We start from the raw sequence: 26,579 nt of genomic DNA, 5'->3' as shown, positions 1-26,579 counted from the left end.
ATGTTTCGTCAATATATATGAAGGTAAAGAAAATTTTTTTATTTCAAATGTCCTAACTAACAATGTCTCTTGGTCACAGGTTCATTCAACACAGCATCTGGCTTGTGTTCGTGTATTAGAGTGTAATTCTGGTTTTTATGTGCAATTACAGTAATTTTTTTTTAATTACTTCATTGTGAATGGCGTTTAAAGCATCTTGTCGTAGTGAGGAAGAACTGTGCCAGATGTGTACGTTGAATCACACTTCCACACACAGAACAGTTACATTTGTGCTTTGTTGTTTCGTAGCTTTTATAGTTGCTGGAGACTTAATTAATTAATTGTGTTGACGGTAGTTTTCTTTCATTCTTTGTTGTTATTCTATGCAGTCAGATTGCGTACTAATACTGGTCAGGGCCAACCGGTTACGAGACTGCGTAACCGGACACACAGCTACCTAAAAATCAAAATTATTTGCATTTTTATTTAATTTAGGCCGCATGCAGTATGTTTTTGGATAGGGTCCGGTTTCAGCCAAACACAGTTATGTTTTTTTACCCAAGCCTGTTTAACTGCAGTTGCAACATCTTGCGTGGGCTTTTATTTCTCATCTGTTAAAGATCATGAACGTTCTTTACTGTTTGTATACACGTAACTATCAGTTTTTTTAATCGTAATTACAGATATTTGAAAAAACAAATAAATTATGAATTCAAAACTTTTTATTACATGGTGTGATTTTTCTGATGTGTTGTGTTTCTACAGTGACTGTTTTGTTCCACAGTTCGTCATCTGCAACCACTTACACCTTACAGTAGATAAATCGTTGAATCTAAAATTATGACATGAAATTGTTATTTCTATGCCTGAAATTAATTAATTCTATGTGTGTGTGTGTGTGTGTGTGTGTGTGTGTGTGTGTGTGTGTGTGTAATGTATGTGTGCGTGCGTGTGTGTGTGTGTGTTGTGTGTGTGTGTGTGTGTGTGTGTGTGTGTGTGTGTGTGTGTGCGCGCGCGTGTGTGTGTCTATTTACATGTTTCATTTACGTTATCTTTTCCCTCATCTTCATCACTGTCAAACATTATATACTGAGTTGCCACAGTCTCTGTCACTGTTTAACTGTTTACCAGCTGTAAAAACAAACAGGGCAGTCAGTGGAACAGTTGAAGGTGTAAAAACAAGATTCCTGAGAGTGCAACAGTTGAAGGTGTTCCTGGCAGCTGTTCTGAATCTTTCAGAGGTGTCTGTGAATTTGTGTGTGTGTGTGTGTGTGTGTGTGTGTGTGTGTGTGTGTGTGTGTGTGTGTGTGCGTGGAGTGGCCGGCCGCGGTGGTCTAGCGGTTCTAGGCGCGCAGTCCGGAACCGCGCGACTGCTACGGTCGCAGGTTCGAATCCTGCCTCGAGCAAGGATGTGTGTGATGTCCTTAGGTTAGTTAGGTTTAAGTAGTTCTAAGTTCTAGGGGACTGATGACCACAGTAGTTAAATCCCATAGTGCTCAGAGCCATTAGAACCATTTTTTTGTGTGGAGTGTGAAACATGTTTGGGTTAAACAACAAAACTGTGTTTTGCTAAAGGCGGACCCAATCCAAAAACATACGTATTGTTAAAGCAAACACGGAAAGAAGTGCTTCAACCCCAAGATGACTAAAATAAATTGATGCCACAAGATGAATGACCCATTTTCTTATGGGCTATGGCCCAGGCGCTGCCTCTCTCCACCGTGTACGTCTAAAAGAAACTGACACTTGTGAAGATGGTGAACATGGCACTCTTGAATATGTAGTCGTCCATCGCAACAGTTTAACACACCTAAGACAGAATGTAGAATCACAAGACCTAGCAAAACACACTAAGAGATCAGAACAAATGGCACATCCTAAACAGACTAGCATATGATGAATGTGAAACCCTTCATGGAGCTCACAGACAAAATAGACACTACAGAACTCAACACTAGGACGACAACAAAAAAGTGACACTAAACAGACACTGACACAGACACAGAATCGAATGAAACAACAGATACAGAAAGTGAACGTGACAATCAAATATTAATCTAATTATCCAAACAAGCTCAAAAGACCAATGAGATACAACAGAACCGAGCAATGGAATAGATAAAATAGTATAAAAACTGTGTAATTAACATTAGATTAGGATTAATTCGTAACACAATTAATTAAGGAAAAGCATTATGTAAAGTAAAAGATATCAGTTGTTAAACCAAATACTTGTACAGCTGTTTCAGTGACGACAGGCTCGACGCTATCCCGAGCCCTCGTCACTGAAACAGCTAGAGACAAATTTTCTTTTTGACTACCTTTCCTCAGATTTTTCTTCACTATTTATATTCTGATTGGTGATTATTCATTTATGCTTTCCAATCTTCGTATTTTATTTTAAAACCTGTATTTATATTAACAAAAAACTAAGAAGAACTTCTAATTGTTAACATACTGTCGCAGTGGTAATCATATTAGTGGAATTCTGTTAGTGATAATAGTCCCTAAACACTTTTAGGTAGATAGGCCACTAACTGTAGCAAATAAATAAATAAATATCCCACTTTTATTTCTTCTCACTTATTACTCACTCGCAGTTTTGTAATAGATCTGGTTCTAAAACCGGCACATTTTGACATCAGCAAATGACGACCCCGTTAATTCCTCGCCCTAAACAGGTAGCGACTCCTAGATCGTCCAGCACTATTAACTGCGGCCTGTGCACGCCATACGGGCTACCTTTGCACGCAACTTACTCTCACTTTCCCAGGGAGGCAGTTCCTTCGAAACCGACGTGAATTTTGCACAGACAGCCCATTTAGGATGGTCCGCGATAACGACAAACTAGAGCCATTTACAGACTGACCCTTACTAAACCTTAAAAAAAGCTAGAATACAGTGACGCTACCATGTATTTCAACATACTCTTATCGACGGTATGAACAACAGCATTGGAATGCAATCTCGAAAATTTAGAAATTTGGTTACCCAATACACTTCAAAAAACGTTATATTACAGTTTTAGAGAGAGAAAATATATAAAAAAAGTTTCGTTTTAACGGTACTCTAACAGTAGTTAACTTTACTTGAGTATTTGATTTACTTAATGTCGCTAAGAAATTACTGTGTGTTTGAACAAACTATGGTCTCTTCATTGAAAGATCAACTGGATACAAACAGCGAAATGATTTGCAGTATAGCTGAAATGAGTTAACTAGAATGTAGTCAAATAACAGATAATCGTTAATATAATTTTGGGCACGGAACATTGAAACGTTAGCAAATTGCTTCACTTGCTTTTGTTAACTTTAACAGTGCCCACTTTCCGCCGTTAACGACGACAGTGCATTTCTGTCGACTGTGTATGTAGTGCTTAGTATGTTGCGTTCTCCTTAGCCTTCGTCGTCTTGGAAATCGTAATTTTTAATGACGTTTTAAAAATGGATTAGTGGTGGATGACAAGGTTTGACATTCCTTGGTTGTGTGGGTGGAAGGCAGTAGGGGGTGGCGGTGTGAGGGTAATTTTTAATAATCGAAAATCCTTACAGAACTCATTGAAATATATTGTCAAATTTAAATGTTCTGCTCTGTATCCTCAAAACTACGTGACTTAACAGTGGATATGATGTATGATTCCCAGTGATTCAGAGGATTTCGTGGAGTAGTGTGGACTCAAATTTACCCAGAATTCTGTGAAATGCTTTGCTGCTGAAGACGTACGCTTTCACACGAACTTCTTCCTCTGCTCCAGATAAACTATGGCAGTTGGGTTCTTTTAATGAAGATGGTTTGCAGCGACTGTTCCAAATAGATTATAACATCTTCTTTAGTAGGGCTACCACCTGCAATCTCGTTTCTGCGATAGGATAATTCCGCCTGGGGTCTCTCTCATCCAAAACTGTGAGGCTACTTGAAAAATCCAACGGAAAACCTGTCTTCCGACCACCACCTAAGACGGAAGAGTGATCTGGTTCGGAAAAAGACCCACTGAAACTGAACATACCTGGAAGATACAACATCGCCTGTGAATGTGGCTAACAGTAGACGGGAAAAATACGGGCTCTATTTCGAAAAGCTGCGAGGAGCACATCATGGATGTGCGACTGGGAGGTATAGAGAAATTAGCACAAGCAGAGCATAGCATCAACGAAGACTACACCACTCCTTCGACTTATCAGGACACTAAGGTGCGTTACCTAGCAACCGGATTTTCGGACGATGTCGCAAAGAAATATATTTAAGTACGGGTTCACGAGAATTGGGTCAATAGAGACCAAGGATAGCAAGCAAGTGCGGCGTAGAGTCCCGCGTTACGGGCAAAAGGGAGAGTGCGCATCCGGAACCGTCCAATTAACAAGACGCGGCCGGAGTGCCCACACAGAGATTCGAACGGCGCACCCTCTACCCCAAAACACTGCAGCTTCAGACCGTCCCCACCCTGGCCGCCGGCCAGACAGTACCCAGCCACCCGTAGACATGTGGAGGGGAGAAGGGGCATTCAAAATATGGTTCAGATGGCTCTGAGCACTATGGGACTTAACTTCTGTGGTCATCACTCCCCTAAAACTTAGACCACTTAAACCTAACTAACCTACGGACATCACACACATTCATGTCCGAGGCAGGATTCGAACCTGCGACCGTAGCCGTCGCGTGGTTCCAGACTGTAGCGCCTAGAACCGCTCGGTCACTCTGGCCGGAAGAAAGGGCATTCCACACACACAAATATCACAGCATCCATATATCTCGACACTTCGCCGGGAGATGGTGGGTGTGTCACTCGCCGAATCGTTGCGGTGTTTTCCCATTGCCCAGGATGAATATCCAAGAGCTTTTTCACCAGTAGTGCATGCTACGAGATTAGAAATGAATTTCATTTCTGAGGTGTACACAATTTTATTCAATCACGGTTGCGTTTCAGGAGTTCATTATTCCATTCAGTCATGTTTCCTTTTCAGATTCCTTTCAGATATAGGAGTTTTCTCTATCTATTGTAATACCGCAGCTACTTTCGCCAAGTCGTCGCGAGCGACCGTGGAATAGGAAGGGGCCGGACTCCCTCGGGCGAGCCCCCCGGGCGCAGTCATTCTGCAGGCACGCAGCGGGAAGCTGGGCCGACGTCCTTGACTCGCTCAAGAAGGCTCACGATCTGAAGGGCCCGGCTGACAACGAGAAGCGTGCGGAGAGCTGATGGACATCTGCAGACATTAGGACGGAACGCCAAGAATGTACGCGCGAAAGCATCTGAGTTCTTCTGCCCTGGCGGCAGTCATTTTACCTGTCCTAGAAAATAGGGATGTGCCGACAATTCCAGTACTCAAAGGGGACAGGGAGGGGCACGCAATGGCACCCCATACCATCACGCCGGGTGATACGCCAGTATGGCGATGACGAATACACGCTTCCAATGTGCGTTCACCGCGATGTCGCCAAACACGGACGCGACCATCATGATGCTGTAAACAGAACCTGGATTCATCCGAAAAAATGACGTTTTGCCATTCGTGCACTCAGGTTCGTCGTCCAGTACACCATCACAGGTGCACCTGCCTGTGATGCAGCGTCATGGATAACCGCGGCCATAGTCTCCGAGCTGATAGTCCACGCTGCTGCAAACGTTGTCGAACTGTTCGTGCAGATGGTTGTTGTCTTGCAAACGTTTCCATCTGTTGACTCAGTGATCGAGGCGTTGCTGCACGATCCGTTACAGCCGTGCGGATAAGATGTCTGTCATCTCGACTGCTAGTGATACGAGGCCGTTGGGATCCAGCACGGCATTCGATATTACCCTCTTGAACCCACCGATTCCATATTCTGCTGACAGTCATCGGATATCGACCAACAGGAGCAGCAATGTCGCGATACGTTAAACTGCAATCGCGATAAGCTACAATCCGACCTTTATCAAAGTCGGAAATGTGATGGTACGCATTTCTCCTCCTTACACGAGACATCACAACAACGTTTCACCAGGCAACGGCCGTCAACTGTTGTTTGTGTACGAGAAATCGCTTGGAAACTTTCCTCATGTCAGCACGTTGTAGGTGTCGCCACCGGCGCCAACCTTGTGTGAATGCTCTGAAAGGCTGATAATATGCATATCACAGCATCTTCTTCCTGTCGTTTAAATTTCGCGTCTGTAGCACGTCATCTTCGTGGTGTAGCAATTGTAATGGGCAGTAGTGTAGAAAATTTCCACCCTGCACGGAGAGCCGTGGCAATGAAACGGCGATGTGTCATTTGGCTTCACTGAAAATTTCGTTCGCCAATGACAACGCCGAAAGGAATAATGTTTTGAAGAGGAGGTGAGCTGAGAGATGGATTAGAAGAGAAATGGGAATAGTCGTGGAGACGCCGCGGTATCGAGAGGATACGGACGCTCTTCCTCCCATCGCCGACATCCGCCTTCCGACGCCGTGAGAGCACAGCTTCGATCACGCATCCGGCAACGGGCAGACAACGCGGAGATCGTGCCCGGGACCAGCCGCAAAGCCGCGATGGCTGTTGAGGTTAGGCAACCCGCGCAGCTCAGCTTCAAGGCTACGCTACTCACCGACGCTGCGCCTGCCGCCTACAGCAGTATACGACGAACGATAACGAAGTATGGAGAGACGGTTCATTCTCTCCTCCTTCCCCTTAATAACTGAGTCATGCCTACGCCCAGTCAAATCGGCCCTGATATTTACAATCTTTTTTTTTTTTTTTTTTGTTTATGTAAACAGCACGAAAATAAATACATGTCTTTCATGTTATGATCATATAAGCAATCTTTTACATTCCTACATGAACCCCTTAACTATTAACCTTTTGTGTTTTGCTTCAGTGAATTTCTCGAGTTCACTACAATTTTGGTGCCCAACGTGGAGCGACCGGTATCTGATGTCACAAAATAATTTCTCACGAATCTTACCGAACTTAGTTTGTTGTTGTTGTTGTGGTCTTCAGTCCTGAGACTGGTTTGATGCAGCTCTCCATGCTACCCTATTCTGTGCAAGCTTCTTCATCTCCCAGTACCTACTGCAATCTACATCCTTCTGAATCTGCTTAGTGTATTCATCTCTTGGTCTCCCTCTACGATTTTTACCCTCCACGCTGCCCTCCAATACTAAATTGGTGATCCCTTGATGCCTCAGAACATGTCCTACCAGCCGATCCCTTCTTCTAGTTAAATTGTGCCACAAACTTCTCCCCATTCCTATTCAGTACCTCCTCATTAGTTATATGATCTACCCGTCTAATCTTCAGCATTCTTCTGTAGTACCACATTTCAAAGCTTCTATTCCCTTCTTGTCCAAACTGGTTATCGTCCATGTTTCACTTCCATACATAGCTACACTCCTTACAAATACTTTCAGAAATGACTTCCTGACACTTAAATCTATACTCGATGTTAACAAATTTCTCTTCTTCAGAAACGATTTCCTTGCCATTGCCAGTCTACATTTTATATCCTCTCTACTTCGACCATCATCAGTTATTTTGCTCCACAAATAGAAAAATTCCTTTACAACTTTAAGTGTCTCATTTCCTAATCTAATTCCCTCAGCATCACCCGACTTAATTCGACTACATTCCATTATCCTCGTTTTACTTTTGTTGATGTTCATCTTATATCCTCGTTTCAAGACACTGTCCATTCCATTCAACTGCTCTTCCAAGTCCTTTGCTGTCTCTGACAGAATTACAATGTCATCGGCGAACCTCAAAGTTTTTATTTCTTCTCCATGGATTTTAATACCTACTCCGAATTTTTCTTTTGTTTTCTTTACTGCTTGCTCAATATACAGATTGAATAACATCGGGGAGAGGCTACAACCCTGTCTTACTCCTTTCCCAACCACTGCTTCCCTTTCCTCGACTCTTATAACTGCCATCTGGTTTCTGTGCAAACTGTAAATAGCTTTTCGCTCCCTGTATTTTACCCCTGCCATCTTTAGAATTTACCCGGCCACGGTGGCCGAGCGGTTCTAGGTGCTCAGTCTGGACTGGACTGCTGCGGTCGCAGGTTCGAATTCTGCCTCGGGCATGGATGTATGTGGTGTCCTTAGGTTAGTTAGGTTTAAGTGGTTCTGAGTTCTAGGGGACTGATGACCTCAGATGTTAAGTCCCATAGTGCTCAGAGCCATCTGAACCTTTAGAATTTGAAAGTATTCCAGCCAACATTGTCGAAAGCTTTCTCTAAGTCTACAAATGCTAGAAACGTAGGTTTCCCTTTCCTTAATCTTTCTTCTAAGATAAGTCGTAAGGTCAGTATTGCCTCACGTGTTGAAGTGTTTCTACGGAACCAAACTGAACTTCCCCGAGGTCGGCTTCTACTGGTTTTTCCATTCGTCTGTAAAGAATTCGTGTTAGTATTTTGCAGCTGTGGCTTATTAAACTGATTGTTCGGTAATTTTCACATCTGTCAACACCTGCTGTCTTTGGCAGTGGAATTATTATATTCTGCTTGAAGTCTGTGGGTATTTCGCCTGTTTCATACATCTAGCTCACCAGATGGTAGAGTTCTGAGAGGACTGGCTCTCCCAAGGCCGTCAGTAGTTCCAATGGAATGTTGTGTACTCCGGGGGCCTTGTTCCGACTCAGGTCTTTCAGTGCTTTGTCAAACTCTTCACGCAGTATCATTTCATCTTCATCTACATCTTCTCCCATTTCCATAATATTCTCCTCAAGCACATCGCCCTTCTATAGACCCTCTATATACTCCTTCCACCTTTCTGCTTTCCCTTCTTTGCTTAGAACTGGATTCCATCTGAGCTCTTGATGTTCATACAAGTGGTTCTCTTATCTCCAAAGGCTTATTTAACTTTCCTGTAGGCAGTATCTATCTTACTCCTAGTGAGACAAGCCTCTACATCCTTACATTTGTCCTCTAGCCATCCCTGCTTAGCCATTTTGCACTTCCTGTCGATCTCATTTTTGAGACGTTTGTATTCCTTTTTGCGTGCTTCATTTACTGCATTTTTATATTTTCTCCTTTCATCAATTAAATTCAGTATTTCTTCTGTTACCCAAGGATTTCTACTAGCCCTCGTCTTTTTACCTACTTGATCCTCTGCTGCCTTCACTACTTCATCCCTCAAAGCTACCCATTCTTCTTCTACTGTATTTCTTTCCCCCATTCCTGTCAATTGTTCCCTTATGCTCTCCCTGAAACCCTGTACAACCTCTGGTTCTTTCAGTTTATCCAGGTCCCATCTCCTTAAATTCCCGCCTTTTTGCAATTTCTTCAGTTTTAATCTACAGTTCATAACCAATAGATGTAGTCAGAGTCCACAACTGCCCCTGGAAATGTCTTACAATTTAAAATCTGGTTCCTAAATCTCTGTCTTACCATTATATAATCTATCTGATACCTTTTAGAATCTCCAGGGTTCTTCCATGTATACAAACTTCTTTCATGATTCTTAAACCAAGTGTTAGCTATGATTATGTTGTGCTCTGTGCGGCTTCCTCTTTCATTTCTTAGCCCCAATCCGTATTCACCTACTACGTTTCCTTCTCTCCTTTTCCCTACACTCGAATTCCAGTCACCCATGACTATTAAATTTTCGTCTCCCTTCACTATCTGAATAATTTCTATTACTTCATCATACATTTCTTCAATTTCATCGTCATCTGCAGAGCTAGTTGGCATATAAACTTGTACTACTGCAGTAGGTGTGGGCTTCGTATCTATCTTGGCCACAACAATGCGTTTGCTGTGCTGTTTGTAGTAGCTTACCCGCATTCCTATTTTCCTATTCATAATTAAACCTACTCCTGCATTACCCCTATTTGATTTTGTGTTTATAACCCTGTAGTCACCTGACCAGAAGTCTTGTTCCTCCTCCCACCGAACTTCACTAATTCCCACTATATCTAACTTTAACCTATCCATTTCCCTTTTTAAATTTTCTAATTTACCTGCCCGATTAAGGGATCTGACATTCCACGCTCCGATCCGTAGAGCGCTAGTTTTCTTTCTCCTGATAACAACGTCCTCCTGAGTAGTCCCCGCCCGGAGATCCGAATGGGGGACTATTTTACCTCCGGAATATTTTACCCAAGAGGACGCCATCATCATTTAACCATACAGTAAAGCTGCATGCCCTTGGTAAAAACTACGGCTGTAGTTTCCCCTTGCTCTCAGCCGTTCGCAGTACCAGCACAGCAAGGCCGTTTTGGTTATTGCTACAAGGCCAGATCAGTCAATCATCCAGACTGTTGCCCCTGCAACTACTGAAAAGGCTGCTGCCCCTCTTCAGGAACCACACGTTTGTCTAGCCTCTCAACAGATACCCCTCCGTTGTGGTTGTACCTACTGTACAGCTATCTGTATCGCTGAGGCACGCAAGCCTCCCCACCAACGGCAAGGTCCATGGTTCATGGGGGGGTGGGGGGAACTTAGTTTATATTTCAAAAGTAGCAAATAGACATGTTTTCTGTCAAATATCACAAATGGCTCGAAATTTTTGAACTTAGTTTATATTTCAAAAATTTCGAGCCATTTGTGATATTTGACAGAAAACATGTCTATTTGCTTTTATATTCCTACCTTCCAAATAAGATTCAAATGGTTCAAATGGCTCTGAGCACTATGGGACTTAACATCTATGGTCATCAGTCACCTAGAATTTAGAACTACTTAAACCTAACTAACCTAAGGACGTCACACAACACCCAGTCATCACGAGGCTGAGAAAAAATCCAAGTAAGACTCTCTGCTAATTATGGCGGTTCTCCATTTAACCTTCAAGTTACCCAGTTACAAGAAGACGAACCTTATTTATTAAATACTTCCACATATGCAACGTGAGAGGATGGAGACAGTTCTCACAATTATTTCTCTGTATTCCTCTTTAGAACGCCAAACCACGCTGGCTAGCAATCTGTGTGCAGTTTCGCAGCGCCGGGTTTAGTGTTTACCACACCGCTCCGCTGGCAGTGGCCTACTCAACATCTGCTACCCGAGACTCAAAGCCAGTGGCACACACACACACACACACACACACATACACACACATACACACACCACATGAGCAGAGCGCAGTACTAACTCACGCCTGGGTTCAGCTGTTTGACAGTGTTAGCATAGGTTTGTTTAGAATATTACATGTTGCACAGGCAATGAGTCTCTGATGTCGAGTGTGCAAACAGAACAATATTTGCATACAGTATATTGACAGTCATATCTATTTGTATGGCTTCATGCTGCCCAGTCACGTAATTTGTTTTCAATGATACCTCTGTGTCACAGAAGCAGGTGCCAATATGCATTTGATTGCACTATTGTTGTCTCTCAGACCCATTGTGTAAGTGGGTCGAATGTCGGAGGTTTTTATAAATCTATGTAATTCCTTGCAGTGCCGAAGTTGGATGCTCTAGAGCAAAAATGGCGAAACTTTATGTATCTAAGTGCGATTTCTTCGAAAGAAATACTTAATATTTCCTTAGCGTGCCATTTAACTAAACGTAGAAATAAATTTTGATACAGCATATTACTCTCTTTTCTTGTTTACTTTGTGCATATTTATACATATGATAGTGTTTGAATGCACGCACATATTAATATTTGATATTGCACAGATATTTTGGCTCTACTGATTAATGGAAAAAAGTTAATACTTCCACTTTATCTGCAACCAGAAATAGAAACCAAACATCTTTAGTTTATCTAAATGAAAAATAAAATTATATGACCTCTGTTGTTGCAAATTATATGCCAGATAAGTTAAATTACGTGCATAATTTGTAACTTTCGGCAGAATGCAAGCACAACTCGAGATATCTGACAAACGGTAATCAGCAAGTCTTTAAAGTTATTCGCTTCAGAAAATAATGACTCACAGGCATAGGTGGATGAAAATATTGCAAAGATAGCAGCCGCAGCTTCTATAGACAGCCATATGTCTCTATAATTGAATTCCAGATTTCATTAACTTTAGTGTCGGCTTTTTGCTCATTTTGCCTGATAGTCTTTCTAGTTACTTCACCGCCAGTTCTTTCCCTGTTTCGATAAAGTTTTTGAATCCATATTGAGCTAGACTGCAAATCAATGAGCTGCATTTCAGTTTCTCCAATTTCCAGACAAAGTTAAGACATGTTAAATTTATTCAGTGAAGTCCCATTTGGACAGAAAACAAATTTTAGTGTTGCGACACCTCTTTGAACTGAGAAAATGTAAATGAAAAGGCTTCGATTAAAGAACGTGTTACCGAAGGAAATTCTCCAATGAATTTTTTTATTGGTCTGGCTTTTCGTATAAATCCAAATCGCTGGTAAATTTTTACAAGTTTGGGAAACAATTGTATCCTTTGGAAACAATACCGTTATTAAAAATTTTCAGTTTGGACCTAAAAGCGCAGCTAAGATCTGTCATAACAATAACTGTTTTTTTTTCTGCCTTGAAGCCTTACATTCACAACATTGAAATGCTCTGCACTTGTCCGTAAAAAACATCGATTTTTTAAGCCACAGTATATACGTTAAGTGTAAACAATCGACAATTTTTCTCTCATTTTGTAAAAACAGCTGGATTTCTTTCAAACAAGCCACATATCACTGAAGAACGCTGCCGCGCCTCACCCATTGAACATTGTTATACATCGTTAGGCCATTGTACACCGAGCCGACTTCATTCAACAACGGTTCGTTTTTATACTGTACGAAATATTGCAACCAGCCACAAGTTTTTTTTAATGGTTGTTAAACAATTATTAGTTTCGGGTCTGAACCTATCGTCAGATGGAAGAGTTGACTGCTTTGTAAGTCTTGCATTTATGTCCTAAAATACAAGAAAGTTTATGTTATGAACAACTTTGTTATATTTTAGGACACAAATGTAAAACTTACAAAGAAGTCAACCCTACGATCTGACATCGGGCTCAGATCGAAACTAGTAACTGTATAATAAAACATTAAAAAAATGAAAAATAGGCCTTGTGGCTGATTGAAGCATTTCCTACAGTGAAATTTACGAAAACAGCTGCGGCGTTCTCTAACCAAAACCGATAAAATAAAGCTTCGTACTCTCTTTTATTAGAAACTTACGAGGATGTTAGGTTCTCTACTTTTTGAGTACGATCATTTCATTATAAAGCTAAGCGAAACCACCCTTAGCACTCAAGGCATCCTTTCCTCGTAAGTATGCCCTTGCTGCTTGTTAAAAAGTTGGCCCTGTTATATCGCAAATTCTCCCGTTAATTAGTAATCCATTTCCCTGTAATTGCGGTCACTTTGGCTTGCAAATCTACCCCGCTAGTGACAGTTTGCTTACAATACTATGGCGTCGTACAAGGAGTGAATTCAGTGCAGCCTCGCTCGTTGGCAGTAAGGTTGCGGTTCATCAAGTCCTGTAGACACTCCTCAATGTCCGTTTTGCCTAGAAACCATAAAACTAGAAGATTAACTCTGGTATTAACTTTTCTTAAAGAATTTCGCTAAATAAATGAAATAAATAAAATCTTCGAACCAATAAAGAAAATTTAAAAACAAATAAAGGTAAAGGTAAAAAACTCTTTCAAGCTAAATGCATTAGCTTATCATAATGAGAATGACGGTATAGCGGGAGATTTTGTTTTCTTGACATTGCGATGAACCCAAACTCTGGTGGCTACTCCCCAGTACTAGTTGCAATCAAAACACGTACTGCTTCGGCATTAGCAGTGCACGACGTAGCTGATTGTGTACCGCATGATGAATGACTTCTTGCAAAATCAACGTCACGTCTCGCGCGCCCCATAGCCTGTTGGCTAGCGATTTTCAAATGGTTCAAATCGCTCTGGGCACTATGGGACTTAACATCTGAGGCCATCAGTCCCCTAGACGTATAACTACTTAAACCTAACTAACCTAAGGACATCAAAAATATCTATGCCCGACTCAGGATTCGAACCTGCGACCGTAGCAGTCGCGAGCTTCCGGACTGAAGCGCCTAGAGCCGCACGACCACAGCGGCCGGTCTAGCGATCTTAACACCCTTGCTGCAGTCATTTTTTTTGTCCAACGATTCCAATCAGTTCTGTCTAAAGCCAGATTTTGGCTCAAGGTGTCAACTGTTATCTTTGCATACTCTGTTAACTCCGAAGCTAGCATAGGCAGTGAGCGTGTATTGTACAGAAAGCTGAAACATTACTATCGATATTACCATGTTTAACTTACCTAAATTCATCGTCTGTTTCTGCTTAATATTACTTCTGTGTAACTATGCTCTTGGATGTAGCATCTATTTCAATGTTTTTTTCATTATTGTGATCATTTATGTAATTCTAACTAACCTATGAACATAATTTCGAAAAACATTTGCTGTAAACGAATGTAAATGTCCATTAAAACTTTACTTGTGATGGTAATTCATACAAAGGGCAAGTAGGTTTGCAATCATGTAAAACTTGGAGGGGAGACCCTCATCAGCGTAACTGGCTTAGTGGGAATAGAAAGGAGGATCTGGCGGTCGAACTACAAGGCTTCGTTGTGGCAAGAGTTAGTCAGTGCTCGCATCTTGTGAACTGCAACAGGCAAAAGAAGAACACCAGGATTACATAACAGAAGCAGTTTGGATTATTGTTCGTGATATTCTACTGCTATCTCCGTGCTGGGAAAATCCGACGTCAAGAACAGAATTTTCACAACTTGTTACACAGCAAGAGCCATGGATACTTTTGCCGCACTTTTTGAATAGCCGCATCCGGTCAATGCTGCCAACACCTACATCTCAAATTATCAATTGAGTACTATGTAACAGCATGTAGCAGTTATGCAATTTTTTTCTTCAACAATAAGTTTGCGTTCGGTAAGCTGTGTATTGAGCATCAGTGTTTTATCCATAGTCGTTTGTCTGGACAGAATCCTATCCCAAGTACTACTACATTTTCCCATATTGTATTTTATTGAACTGAAAAGCAATTACCTTCCTTTACAAAAGTTAATAATCTTTTCGGAGTGGTACATAACCATTCAGAAAACTCTCCACGTGATTTTCATAAAATAATAGTTAAAGTTTCGCAAAAGCGCAATTACAAAGAGAAGATTTAAAGTATTCTGTTCAAAGATTCTTATTATTCTCAGTATAGTATTGCAGTTACCTGTTTCATAATAGTAACTGGCTATTAGATTTAATGGGCCAGCATAAAGTTTAATTATCGTGCAAGTTAGGAAATAACAACACTTACAATTTCATGAGTATATAGTTAATATCGTTTCACATATCACATTGTGACTGAAATGTTCAGCCTAGAACTGAGTCTACTGATAAATTAGTTTCTTGCTCGCCATGCTAATATTTAAGCCGGATTTAAATTACATACTACAATAACAGTGCTCAAGACGTACAACTTTCATTCCTATCTCTTGTGTGAACTGTAGGAAGAAGATAGCTACAAATAATCACATGTCTCTTTTCAGTCAAATGGTATAAGCAAGCGATTCCTCCTTGAGAGTACAAATAATATAGTTACCTGAAAAACATTTCAGTGACATTGTTTTCCAATAATTAAACTGATAAAACAACCTCAAGTCCAGGTTAGTACTGCTCCACCATAAGTAAATCATCTACTGGTAACGATCATTAGCGTACTACTATGATGTACAGGTAGTAAGTGTTACTGAGAACCAGTTGTTACCAAAACGTATTAAAACTCCTCCTTCGTTGTTCATGTCAAAACATTGGTACGTTACTTGCTAAACTGCGATACAGCCTTGTGTCTTATCGGCAAAACACAATTTCAGTATCAATTAAAGTTTGTCTTAATAGTTAACTTCCTTTACGGACAGTGCTAGCACTTAGCACAACTTTGGCTAATTAGACTGGCGAAATTACGGTTTACTTTATTACTGACAGAACCTTCGTTCGATACGCGTTTGGTGTGATATTGTTTCCTTTCAATGGGAATCTTTCGAGAGACGATAAACGGGCCGATATCTTTCCATTACACATAGCCACGGTTAAAACTTAAACTACTTTCACAGGAGTAACATTATCAGAGCATTCGTAATTTAGTAGTAGGCGGTAGTGTTATAAATTCCTGTTACGAATTTGGCAACTGTGGGGTGTACCATTACTTGCATTTTCACACCCTTGTTATCTTCCATTATCCTATCCATGTCGCCATTCGGTTTCGGATATAACTGTCGTTTGTGGTCCGGAACACAGATTTTGACATCCTTCCCCGAGGATCCAGCCAACCCCTCTTCCGACAGTACAAGGCACGTAGTACTATATTCAGTGTCTACTGACTTTGCACCCTTGACCGTTCTTAGGGCCTTTGCAATTTGCTACAGTCCGTGTATACTTCTCTGAACACATCTACCTTCTCTGCTTCCAGGTCTAACACTGAAAATGTATCCCCAAGCCTTCTCACCTCATTCCTCCGTTCCAAACATAAAATTACAGTCTCATCATCCATTAACGACTAGTGAGAACAACATCCTCTTGTCTGGTAAACAGCACTCCACTCTCCAACCGATGATATCACAATGCTCCCGCTCCTCTCTCGATGAAGAGATGAAGCACTGCATTGGTTAGTGTTCCCCTCATGTAAACCAACAACTAACGTTACAACTTAACCTAACATCACCTCTCCCTAATCATATCTACATCTACATAGATATACGCAAGCCACCGTACGGCGCGTGTCAAAGAGTATCCTATACCGCTACTATTTTCTTGCCTGTTCCACTCTTAAATAGAGCGAGGGAAAAACTGCTAGCCGGCCGCTGTGGCCTAGCGGTTCTAAGCGCTTCAGTCTGGAACCGTGCTGCTGCTACGGTCGCAGGTTCGAATCCTGCCTCAGGCATGGATGTGTGTGATGTCCTTAGGTTAGTTAGGTTTAAGTAGTTCTAGGGGACTGATGACCTCAGATATGAAGTCCCATAGTGTTCAGAACCATCTGAACCATCTGAAAAACTGCTGTCTATGTGCCTCCGTATCAGAACTAATACCTCGTGTCTAATCTTTGCGGTCGTTACGCACTGTGTACGTTGGCAGCAGTAGAATCGTTATGCAGCCAGCTTGAAATGACGATTCTCTAAATTTTCTTAGTAATATTCCTCGAAAGGAACGCCTCCTATCATCCACGGATTCCTATTAGATTTCTCGATGCATCTCTGTAGAACTTGCCTGTTGTGCAGGAAGTCACGTGGACATTCCTCATTGTCTGTTTTGCCTAGCCAAAACACAGTGATACAAAATATATCCCTCCTTACTCCTTTGTTCTTCTTTTCTTCTTCTTCTTTATCGTCGCCTTGTCCCACGTCACTTAGGGTCGGCGTTGCTCTTCTGCATCCTTCTCCTCCATAGTACTCTATCCATTGCGTTTCCTTCTTCCACCCTTTCTCCCTTAGGTCCCCAGATATCTTATCCACCTCGTCTTCGGTCTTCCTCTCCTTCTCGCTCCTTCAATCTTTATGTATTCAACTTTGTTTCAGATACACTCTTCCCCTTTTCTCTGTAAGTGTCCATACCACCTTAGTGTGCTCTCTTGTTTCTTTTCCCCATGGGTCCCACTTTCACAGCTCCTCTAACAAATTCATTTCTAATCCTCTCCTTCCTTATAAATAAATATAAAACTTTTTTATTTTAAATTCAGTGCAATAGTATTTGTAAAATGACTCTTAGTGTTCATTAAAAAATGACGATCATTCCACTTGGGACCTGTGGAATGGTACATTAGCTTATTTGTTTTAGTTTAAATATTTGTCATGTATTGTTGTTTTTCTGACATGTTCCACATCCTGGAGGACCTCCTCACTATGGATCAATTGGAATGAAAGTAAATCTAATCTAAATCTAATCTTGTTGCCCCACACATCCACCTCAGCATCCTCATTTCCGCCCCTTTCATCTTCCTTTCCTGAGCTACTGTGATTGGCCATGGTTTTTTTTTTCTTTATTGAATTTCAATTCCCCCCGAAGAGAGCGGGCTGGCAGCAGCTTAGTATGCCGCTCTTCAGCTTACAGACTTTGTGAGAAAGATTAAGAGAATAAATAATAAAAACAGCTGATAAAATCGGAGACTTAAAGAGTAACGTGGCGAAAAGATATCGTGGAACTTAAAACAAAGAACAGAGGGATGACGATGCTAATAAAATACATACGAAGCAGACAGGTAAAACAATAGACAGACAATTAAAAAACACGGCGACAGTCTGGATTCTGTTCGCAAAAGACATAAAATTCACACCTAGCGACAGCATGGTTTCTGTTCGCAACACGAGAAAGACGAGCAACACTGAATAGTCAGTGGAACACTGCACTAAAATGTTGGCAAATGTGACATACCACAGCCGAGAGCAGGTGGGGGGAAACTGGACAGATGATGGGAAAACAAAAAAGGGGGGAAAGGAGAGTAAAAGCGAAGGGGGGAACCGGGAAAGGAGCTGATGGAGGATGAGGACCCATAAGAGGGGTGGGGGGCAGGCGTGACAGGGAGTGGGGTAGGCAGAGGAGGGGAATACAAAAGGACTTGGGGGGGAGAAGGGAGGTAGGGAGAGGTTTAGTGGGGAGAAAACAGGACGGAAGGGGGGAAGAGGGAGCCCAGGGAAAGGCCAGAGGAAAGGAGGGGAGCGAGGATCAGAGTTGATAGGAGGGATAAATGGAGGGAGGGCATCGTCCAGGAGGGGGAGTTGATGGAAGCCACCTTGGGAAAGGAGATGTAGGGTTTAGAGATGTTGGGTAGGGGGGACACAACGGTGAAGACATGGCAGGGGGCGGGGATGGAAGAGGAGAGGAGCAACCAGGGGGTGAGGGGGTTCAAGACGGCGGGAGGTGTAGAGGATGCGGATATGTTCGAGGAATAGGAGCAGATGGGGGAAAGGAATGAGATCATAGAGGATCCGCGTGGGGGACGGGAGGCGTATACGGAAGGCGAGGCGGAGTGCATGACACTCAAGGATCTGGAGGGACTTATAGAATTTGGGGGGGCAGATATCCAGGCGGGACTGGCATAACAGAGGATGGGACGGATTAAGGATTTGTAGGTGTGGAGGATGGTAGAGGGGTGCAACCCCCACGTCCGGCCAGAGAGGAGTTTGAGGAGTCGGAGGCGGTTGTGGGCTTTGGATTGGATGGAGCGGAGATGAGGGATCCAGGTGAGGTGATGGTCAATGGTGAGGCCAAGGTAGGTGAGGGTGTGGGTGAGGCAGACAGTACGTACGCAGACAGTAAGGGAGAAATCCAGGAGCCGGAAGGAGCGAGTGGTACGACCTATGATGATTGCCAGTGTCTTGGAAGGATTGAGTTTCAGGAGCCACTGGTTACACCATGCAGCAAAAAGGTCAAGGTGATTCTAGAGAAGCGTTGGGACCATTGGAGGGTAGGAGCGAGGGCGAGGTATGCGGTGCCATCAGCATATTGCAAGAGGTGTACTGGAGGGGGGGGGGGGTTGGGGCATATCCGCCATGTACAGGAGGTAGAGGAGAGGGGAGAGGACAGAGCCCTGGGGCACACCTGCAGAGGGGTGGAAGGTGTGGGAATTGGCATTATGGATGGTAACGTAGGAGGGGTGGTGGGAGAGGAAGGAGGCCACCAGACGGATGTAGTTGATAGGAAGGGCGTAGATTTGGAGGTTAAACAGGAGACCGGGATGCCAGACACGGTCGTAGGCCTTTTCAAAAATGGCGGAGCGACGGGAGTTAAGCTGGAGGGAGAGGAGATGAGTGAGGCGGAGGAGTTGGTCATCAGCAGAGGAGGAAGGTCGAAAGCCACAGTGGGTGTTTGGGAGGAGGTGGTTTTGGTGGAAGTGGAGATGGATGCGCTGGGAAAGGATGGTTTCCAAGAGCTTGCTGAACACCGATGTGAGACAGATAGGACGATAGGAAGAGGCATCAGATGGAGGCTTGTTGGGTTTGGAGAACATCAGGATACGGGAGGTTTTCCACAGGTTGGGATAGAAGCCAGTGGCAAGGATGACATTGTAGAGGGTGGCAAGGATGGAAAGGAAGGAGGGAGGGCAGTGTTTGAGGTGGCGGTAGGTAACGCAGTCGTGGCCGGGAGCAGTGTTGCGTTTAGTGCGGAGTGTGAGGGTGATATCGCTGTGTAGTGATGGGAGTGTTAAGTGCAGATGGTGGGGTGTGGCCCAAGTACTGGAAGCTAGGAGCAAGGGGAGGAACAGAGGTATTCGTACGGTCCATGACATCAGGGAAGAGGGAATAATCAAAGTGGGGATCATCTGGGATGGAAAAAACATCACAGAGATGGGAGGCAAAGTGGTTGGCCTTACTGAGGTTGTCAGGAAAGGGACGGTCATTAAGGAGGAGAGGGTACTGGGGGGTGGGGCGGTTCCCAGTAAGGCGGTGGAAAGCAGACCAATACTTGGAAGAGTTTATGGGGAGCGTGGTATTGAGTTGTGTACATGTCTGGCGCCAAGCACGGCGTTTCTTCGCAACAAACAGGTTGCGGATGTGTCGTTGTAATTGCCGGTGGCGGGTAGGTGTATCCCGGTCACTAGTGCGGAGAAAAGGGCGGTAGAGGCGGCGGGACTCTCGAAGGAGAAGGACGGCCTGTGGAGGCAGGGCGGGGCGGTGAGGGTGGATGGCCTTGGTGGGGATATGGGTGGCGACGGCGTCAGACAAGGTCTGGTGCAGGAAGGCAGCAGTGCGAGAGATGTCATCAGGAGAATGGGGGGTAAAGTCGTGGCCGTCAACCTGGGTGTGAATGGAGTCCCGGTAGGCATCCCAGTTGGCACGGGAGTAATCATGGACAAGTTTAGGAGGGACGTCAGGGCGAGGAGCGACCATTAGAGAGAGTGAGGAGAACAGGAGCATGGTCACTGCCAATGAGGTCAAGGACATCTCCGGTGACGCGCCCAATTTGGCCATGTCTCTGCCCCGTATTTCATAGCACACCTTACCACCGAATTGTACACTTTTCCTTTCAACCCAATGCTCACCTTCTTGTCACACAACACTCCACTCTGACTCCCTTGTTCTCAGCTCATAAATGTTCCGGCATAGCAACAAGTGTCGGCACGACGATGAAGAACGGAAGAGCAGAGATGGCTGTGAGACGATGTCAGCCATTAGTACGCTGACCAGGACGACACCGCGACAGGAGCGGCCTCTTCACGAAGAGAACATAAGCGCCACGCCGCCTCGCCGCGGCCGGATTGGAAAACGAGCTGTCGTACTAACGCTACAGCAGTGACTTACGAACTGAATTGTTTTGCTTGGATTGAAATTGTATATAGCGAAGGAAATGTCCTTGACAAAACTTAACTTTGCGTATTCACGAGGGTATGTCGCCATTTGTTGCGACATACCCTTGTGAATATGCAACGTTAAGCATTGTCACTTTAACTTATTGTAATAAACTCCACTGACACGATGTGCTTGAATTGTTGTCTAGCGATTTGAGAAAGCAGCTTCCTAGGCACACTCCATTAGACGAGTGGACAGGATACTACACATACAGCATCTCGTGTGCAGGTGGCACTTGATCCTTGTGCTCACCCATTTTCTTAGTTCCTTTTGCCCCTCCTTCAAATGTCGATGCCAGTACTTGTGGGAATGCATCCGGAGTGTGCTGAAATAATTGTAGACGCAGACACCAGTGACATTGTTTCTGTCACCAGGCATGGCCCCTCTAAACTTTCAATGACTTTTTTTCGTTTTACAAGCTCGCTAACGTCACCTGTTGTCCCTGCATGTAATGTGAAAACATCCCTACACGTTTCTCCATCTCCTTCGGTCGCTGCAGGAACTTGGTGGTTGCCTCCAGTGCACATTAACCTACTTCCTTTAGCGTCTTGGGGAAATTCCGGACTGACTCCCCTTCCTTTCCGTTTTTCCGTTTGACCGAGAAGAGTGGTGCATTGGTTAGCACACTGGACTTGCATTCGGGCGGACAACGGTTCAAACCCATGTTCGGCCATCACAGTTTAGGATATCCATGATTTCCGTTAACCGGTCCAGGAGAGTGCCGGAATGGTCCCTTTGAAAGAGCGCAGCCGCTTACCTACCATATGCTTGACACAATGCGAGCTTGTGCTCTGTCTCTAATGACGCTGATGTCGACGAGACGTGAAACTCCTTCTTTCTTTAGTCTGATTACACCAAGTGGTGAAGGAATTTCCATTCCACCCATATCTCGTAAGAAGATAGCATGATGTAATGTTGTAATTGTATTCTTCTACGACAACTGACAAGTAAATATCCCAATCATCGTGGTGCAGTTGAATAGTAACTGAACATTCTGTCGTTCGTATGACGCACGAGCTCCGTTCTTCCGTTGCCTTGTGGGCGTAGTGAACTAGTTCTTAGTTTCTGGACACATAGCATGTGACATAATTCCGCCACTGACAGCAGCTGCGGCAGTCCATTGTGGATCGCCCCTGTGGTGGCAGGGTTAGGTTGAGGCAGTGCGTTGTTGTCTGGATGTTGATCATCAGGGACACACGTAAATTCACTACTGGCCATTAAAATTGCTACACCAAGAAGAAATGCAGATGATAAACGGGTATTCATTGGACAAATATATTATGCTAGAACTGACACGTGATTAAACTTTCACAGAATTTGGGTGCATAGATCCTGAGAAATCAGTACCCAGAACAACCACCTCTGGCCGTAATAACAGCCTTGATCCGTCTGGGCATTGAGTCAAACAGAACTTGGATGGCGTGTACAGGTACAGCTGCCCATGCAGCTTCAACACGATACCACAGTTCATCAAGAGTAGTGGCTGGCGTATTGTGACGAACCAGTTGCTCGGCCACCATTGACCAGACGTCTTCAATTGGTGAGAGATCTGCAGAATGTGCTGGCCAGGGCAGCAATCGAACATTTTGTGTATCCAGAAAGACCCGTAAAGGAACTGCAACATGCGGTCGTGCATTATCCTGCTGAAATGTAGGGTTTCGCAGGGATCGAATGAAGGGTAGAGTCACGGGTCGTAACACATCTGAAATGTAACGTCCACTGTTGAAGGTACCGTCAATGCGAACAAGAGGTGACCGAGACGTGTAACCAATGGCACCCCATACCATCACGCCGGGTGATACGCCAGTATGGCGATGACGAATACACGCTTCCAAGGTGTGTCCACCGCGATGTCGAAAAACACCGGTGCGACCATCATGATGCTGTAAACACAACCTGGATTCATCCGTAAAAATGACGTTTTGGCATTCGTGCATCCAGGTTCGTCGTCGAGTACACCAACGCAGGCGCTGTTGTCTGTGATGCAGCGTCAAGGGTAACCGCAGCCATGGTCTCCGAGCTAATAGTCCATGCTGCTACAAACCTCGTCGAACTGGTCGTGCAGGTGGTTGTTGTCTTGCAAACTTCCCCATCTGTTGACCCATGGATCGAGACGTGGCTGCACGATCCGTTACAGCTATGCGGAAAAGATGCCTGTCATCTCGACTGCTATTGATACGAGGCCGTATTACCCCCCTGAACCCACCGATTCCATATTCTGCTAACAGTCATAGGATCTCGGCCAATAGGAGCAGCAATGTCGCGATACGATAAACCGCAATCTCGATAGGCTACAATCCGACATTTATCAAAGACGGAAACCTGATGGTACGCATTTGTCCTCCTTACACGAGGCATCACAACAACTTTTCACCAGGCAACGCCGGTTAACTGCTGTTTGTGTATGTGAAATCGGTTGGAAACTTTCCTCATGTCAGCACGTTGTAGGTGTCGCCACCGGCACCATACTTGTGTGAATGCTCTGAAAAGCTAATCATTCGCATATCACAGGATCTTCTTGTTGTCGGTTAAATGTCGCGTCTGTAGCACGTCATATTCGTGGTGTAGCAGTTTTAATGGCCAGTAGTGTAGCTTTAGTATTCAAATATTTCGTTTACACTGAAGCTACAACGCTCGCAGCATTGCTTTGCAGTGACCACAGCTCCTCTGGCTCATGGTGTGGGCTGCACAAAGGTGACTGGTGAGGCAAGAATGCCAGAGGCTAGCGGTGACACGACGGAGCAGACGACTGCTGATGCCCAGGGTCCTTGCAGGGTCACATGCACCAGCTACGCTCGCCTCTTGATTGGTGCGGAACAGAAGTCCACCGTAATTCTTACAGAGGATGCCAGAGGATGCTAACCCGAACCAGTGTAAGAGGTTCAGTGGCTACACAACCCTTATCTCGAACAGCTCACCTCCAGGACAGAAGTTTGCTATGGCTGGAGTGGGCCGGAAGGTGGCTCATTGGTGGGAAGAATCCAGATCCAAGGACATGGACTTAGCGTCAGCAGTCAGATCAGAAGTGGTGGACGTCCGAAGTCGTGGTGGTTGCTTGCAGAACAATATCGCCAGGTTGACTCGTCATGTAGCCTTCCGCTCGTGGTTGGTGCTGCAAGATTGGAAAACCTTTTGCTAGATATGAAAGGCGTTCGTACTGGTTAGGTGCTTGTTTGTTGTACCCATTTATTGTCTCTGATCACATACGGTATAACAAGTCTGTCGGCTGAAGGTGTGCAAACTAGCCAGCTGCTTCTGGCACAGAGCTTTCCCGTTGCAGTCTCACCAGCCCTGTGGTGCTTCACCTGGCTCGGCTTACACTGCATAAACAGACCGGTTTTGGCAACTGCCACGACGGTATTTTGGCTCCTGCTGGCTTCTAAGTCTTCTCACAACTGCTGGGGCAGAGCTTCTACTTTCATAGTAGCGCCAAAAACACAGTGGCAGCGCTGGACAACGATCACTGTTGCTTGTTGTAGACCAAACCAGGCATGTGTGACACTCTCAACTAGTGCAGTCTTTGCTAGGATATCATGCACCAAGGAATTCGTGTAAAACACGGGAGTCAAATGGTGCGCGCGCGCTCTGAGTAAATTACGTGGAAGGGCTGGACTTGATTTTCTGTAAACGTCACATACCATTTGTAGGAAAATTATTACAAAAGATCACAATGTGCGTATTTCCAGTTTCACATTAACCAAATTGATTACCATGTGCAAATATCCAGTTTCACATTAAGGAAGCTTGCAACATATACCAACAAATTTAAAGTAGAATAAACTCAAAAAATTCTTTATCAATTTGTAAATAAGCACACAGGGCCATTAAATACAACTTGGACGAGAGATAACAGAATTCAGTCTAATTTTGAATTTTAACACATGTGGATAAAGGAAAAGAAGTTATAAATGACAACATGCGTCGTAATCATTCTGATAAAGACGAGCAGCTGGCATTCTAAAATCTTAAACTACAATTTAAATCTTCAAACGGAATCCCGGCTAATATGAAAGCAAGACGGCTAATCAAGACAATTAGTTCTAAATGCATCCCCATTAAGTTACTGCCCATGCATCTAAAAGCCCCTTTAATTAAAAACTTGGTCAGTGCCAGATAACAAACTTTAAGGAAAAACTGAACAGATTAAAACACAGCCAATCACAGTTCTTCAAATACTTAAACCCGACCACCGCCTGATAGTCAAATTTAAGGAAATTTGACAACCTGGGCAAAGACCGTTCACGGCCCTGTGGAACATTAATGCAACAGAGGGAACCTCTCAGACTAACAATAATTAGAACACGAGAGAAGATGATTTCTCTATGAAACTAAATATTACTATTATTGCTGCAGCAGTCCGTGACAAATTTACGTAGCTTAATTCCTTGCAGCGTGAGGTTATGCGAGAAGAGGAAGCGGGCTCGGTGGCGAAGACGATGTCGGTAGGCAGCTAACACCGGCCGGAGGTCCACAAGAGAACTATGGGACCAACAGGTTGGATGCCTTGTCAGGCCGGCCGGAGTGGCCGAGCGGTTCTAGGCGCTACAGTCTGGAACCGCGCGACCGCTACGGTCGCACGTTCGAATCCTACCTCGGGCATGGATGTGTGTGATGTCCTTAGGTTAGTTAGGTTTAAGTAGTTCTAAGTTCTAGGCGACTGATGACCTCAGGAGTCCCACAGCGCTCAGAGCCATTTGAACCATTTTTGTCTTGTGCGTGTGTCACAACAACCGTAAGACTCGAACAGACCAAGGGAGCCCCTTTCAAAACTCCCCACAGTGAGGTGTCCAGTCAGGAATGGGTTCTCTTAGCAGGCGCGAACTCCAGTAACGCCAACAGTTCTCTGCACACGGAATCACCAGTCACTTGTACAATTTTAAATACTTTGCCCTGTGAGATTTAATTCTGAGCATACGCTTACTAGATCCACATCTCAGGCATTGCAGCCCCTTTATTCTACTCGGCACTGGGACACAAACAAACCCAGACTCCACCGATATCACCTTCTCCTGACGTAACACGTCTAACGTGCATAACCGGCTCCAAGTACACTGGATTCTAAAGGCCAAAGCTCCTAATGAATCACTGTCTCCAAAACACCGAAATCTCTGTACATTAGGTCATACAACCTGGTAAGAGGAAAATGAGAAAGTACCAGAACTCCCAGCTCTAATAGAAAGCACTGATGCTCAAATCGATATAGGCACTGAAAGCTGGCTAATGCCGGAAATTTTGCGAAGAACCTGACAGTGTTCCGAAAGGATAGGCAAAACACAGTTGGCTGTTTTGTGTTTGTTGCTGTTAGAAGTATTTATCATGTCGAGAAATTGGATAGTTCCTGTGAGTTAGTATGGGCAGAGATCATTGTTGGCAACCGGAATAAAATAATTGGATCCTTTGGCCGATCTCCCAATTCAGATGATACA

The sequence above is a fragment of the Schistocerca piceifrons genome, chromosome 7 (assembly GCF_021461385.2).
Source record: "Schistocerca piceifrons isolate TAMUIC-IGC-003096 chromosome 7, iqSchPice1.1, whole genome shotgun sequence".
In the NCBI taxonomy this organism is placed as follows: Eukaryota; Metazoa; Arthropoda; class Insecta; order Orthoptera; family Acrididae; genus Schistocerca; species Schistocerca piceifrons.
The sequence above is the reverse complement of the archived record's forward strand: the minus strand, read 5'-3'. Positions refer to the sequence as shown.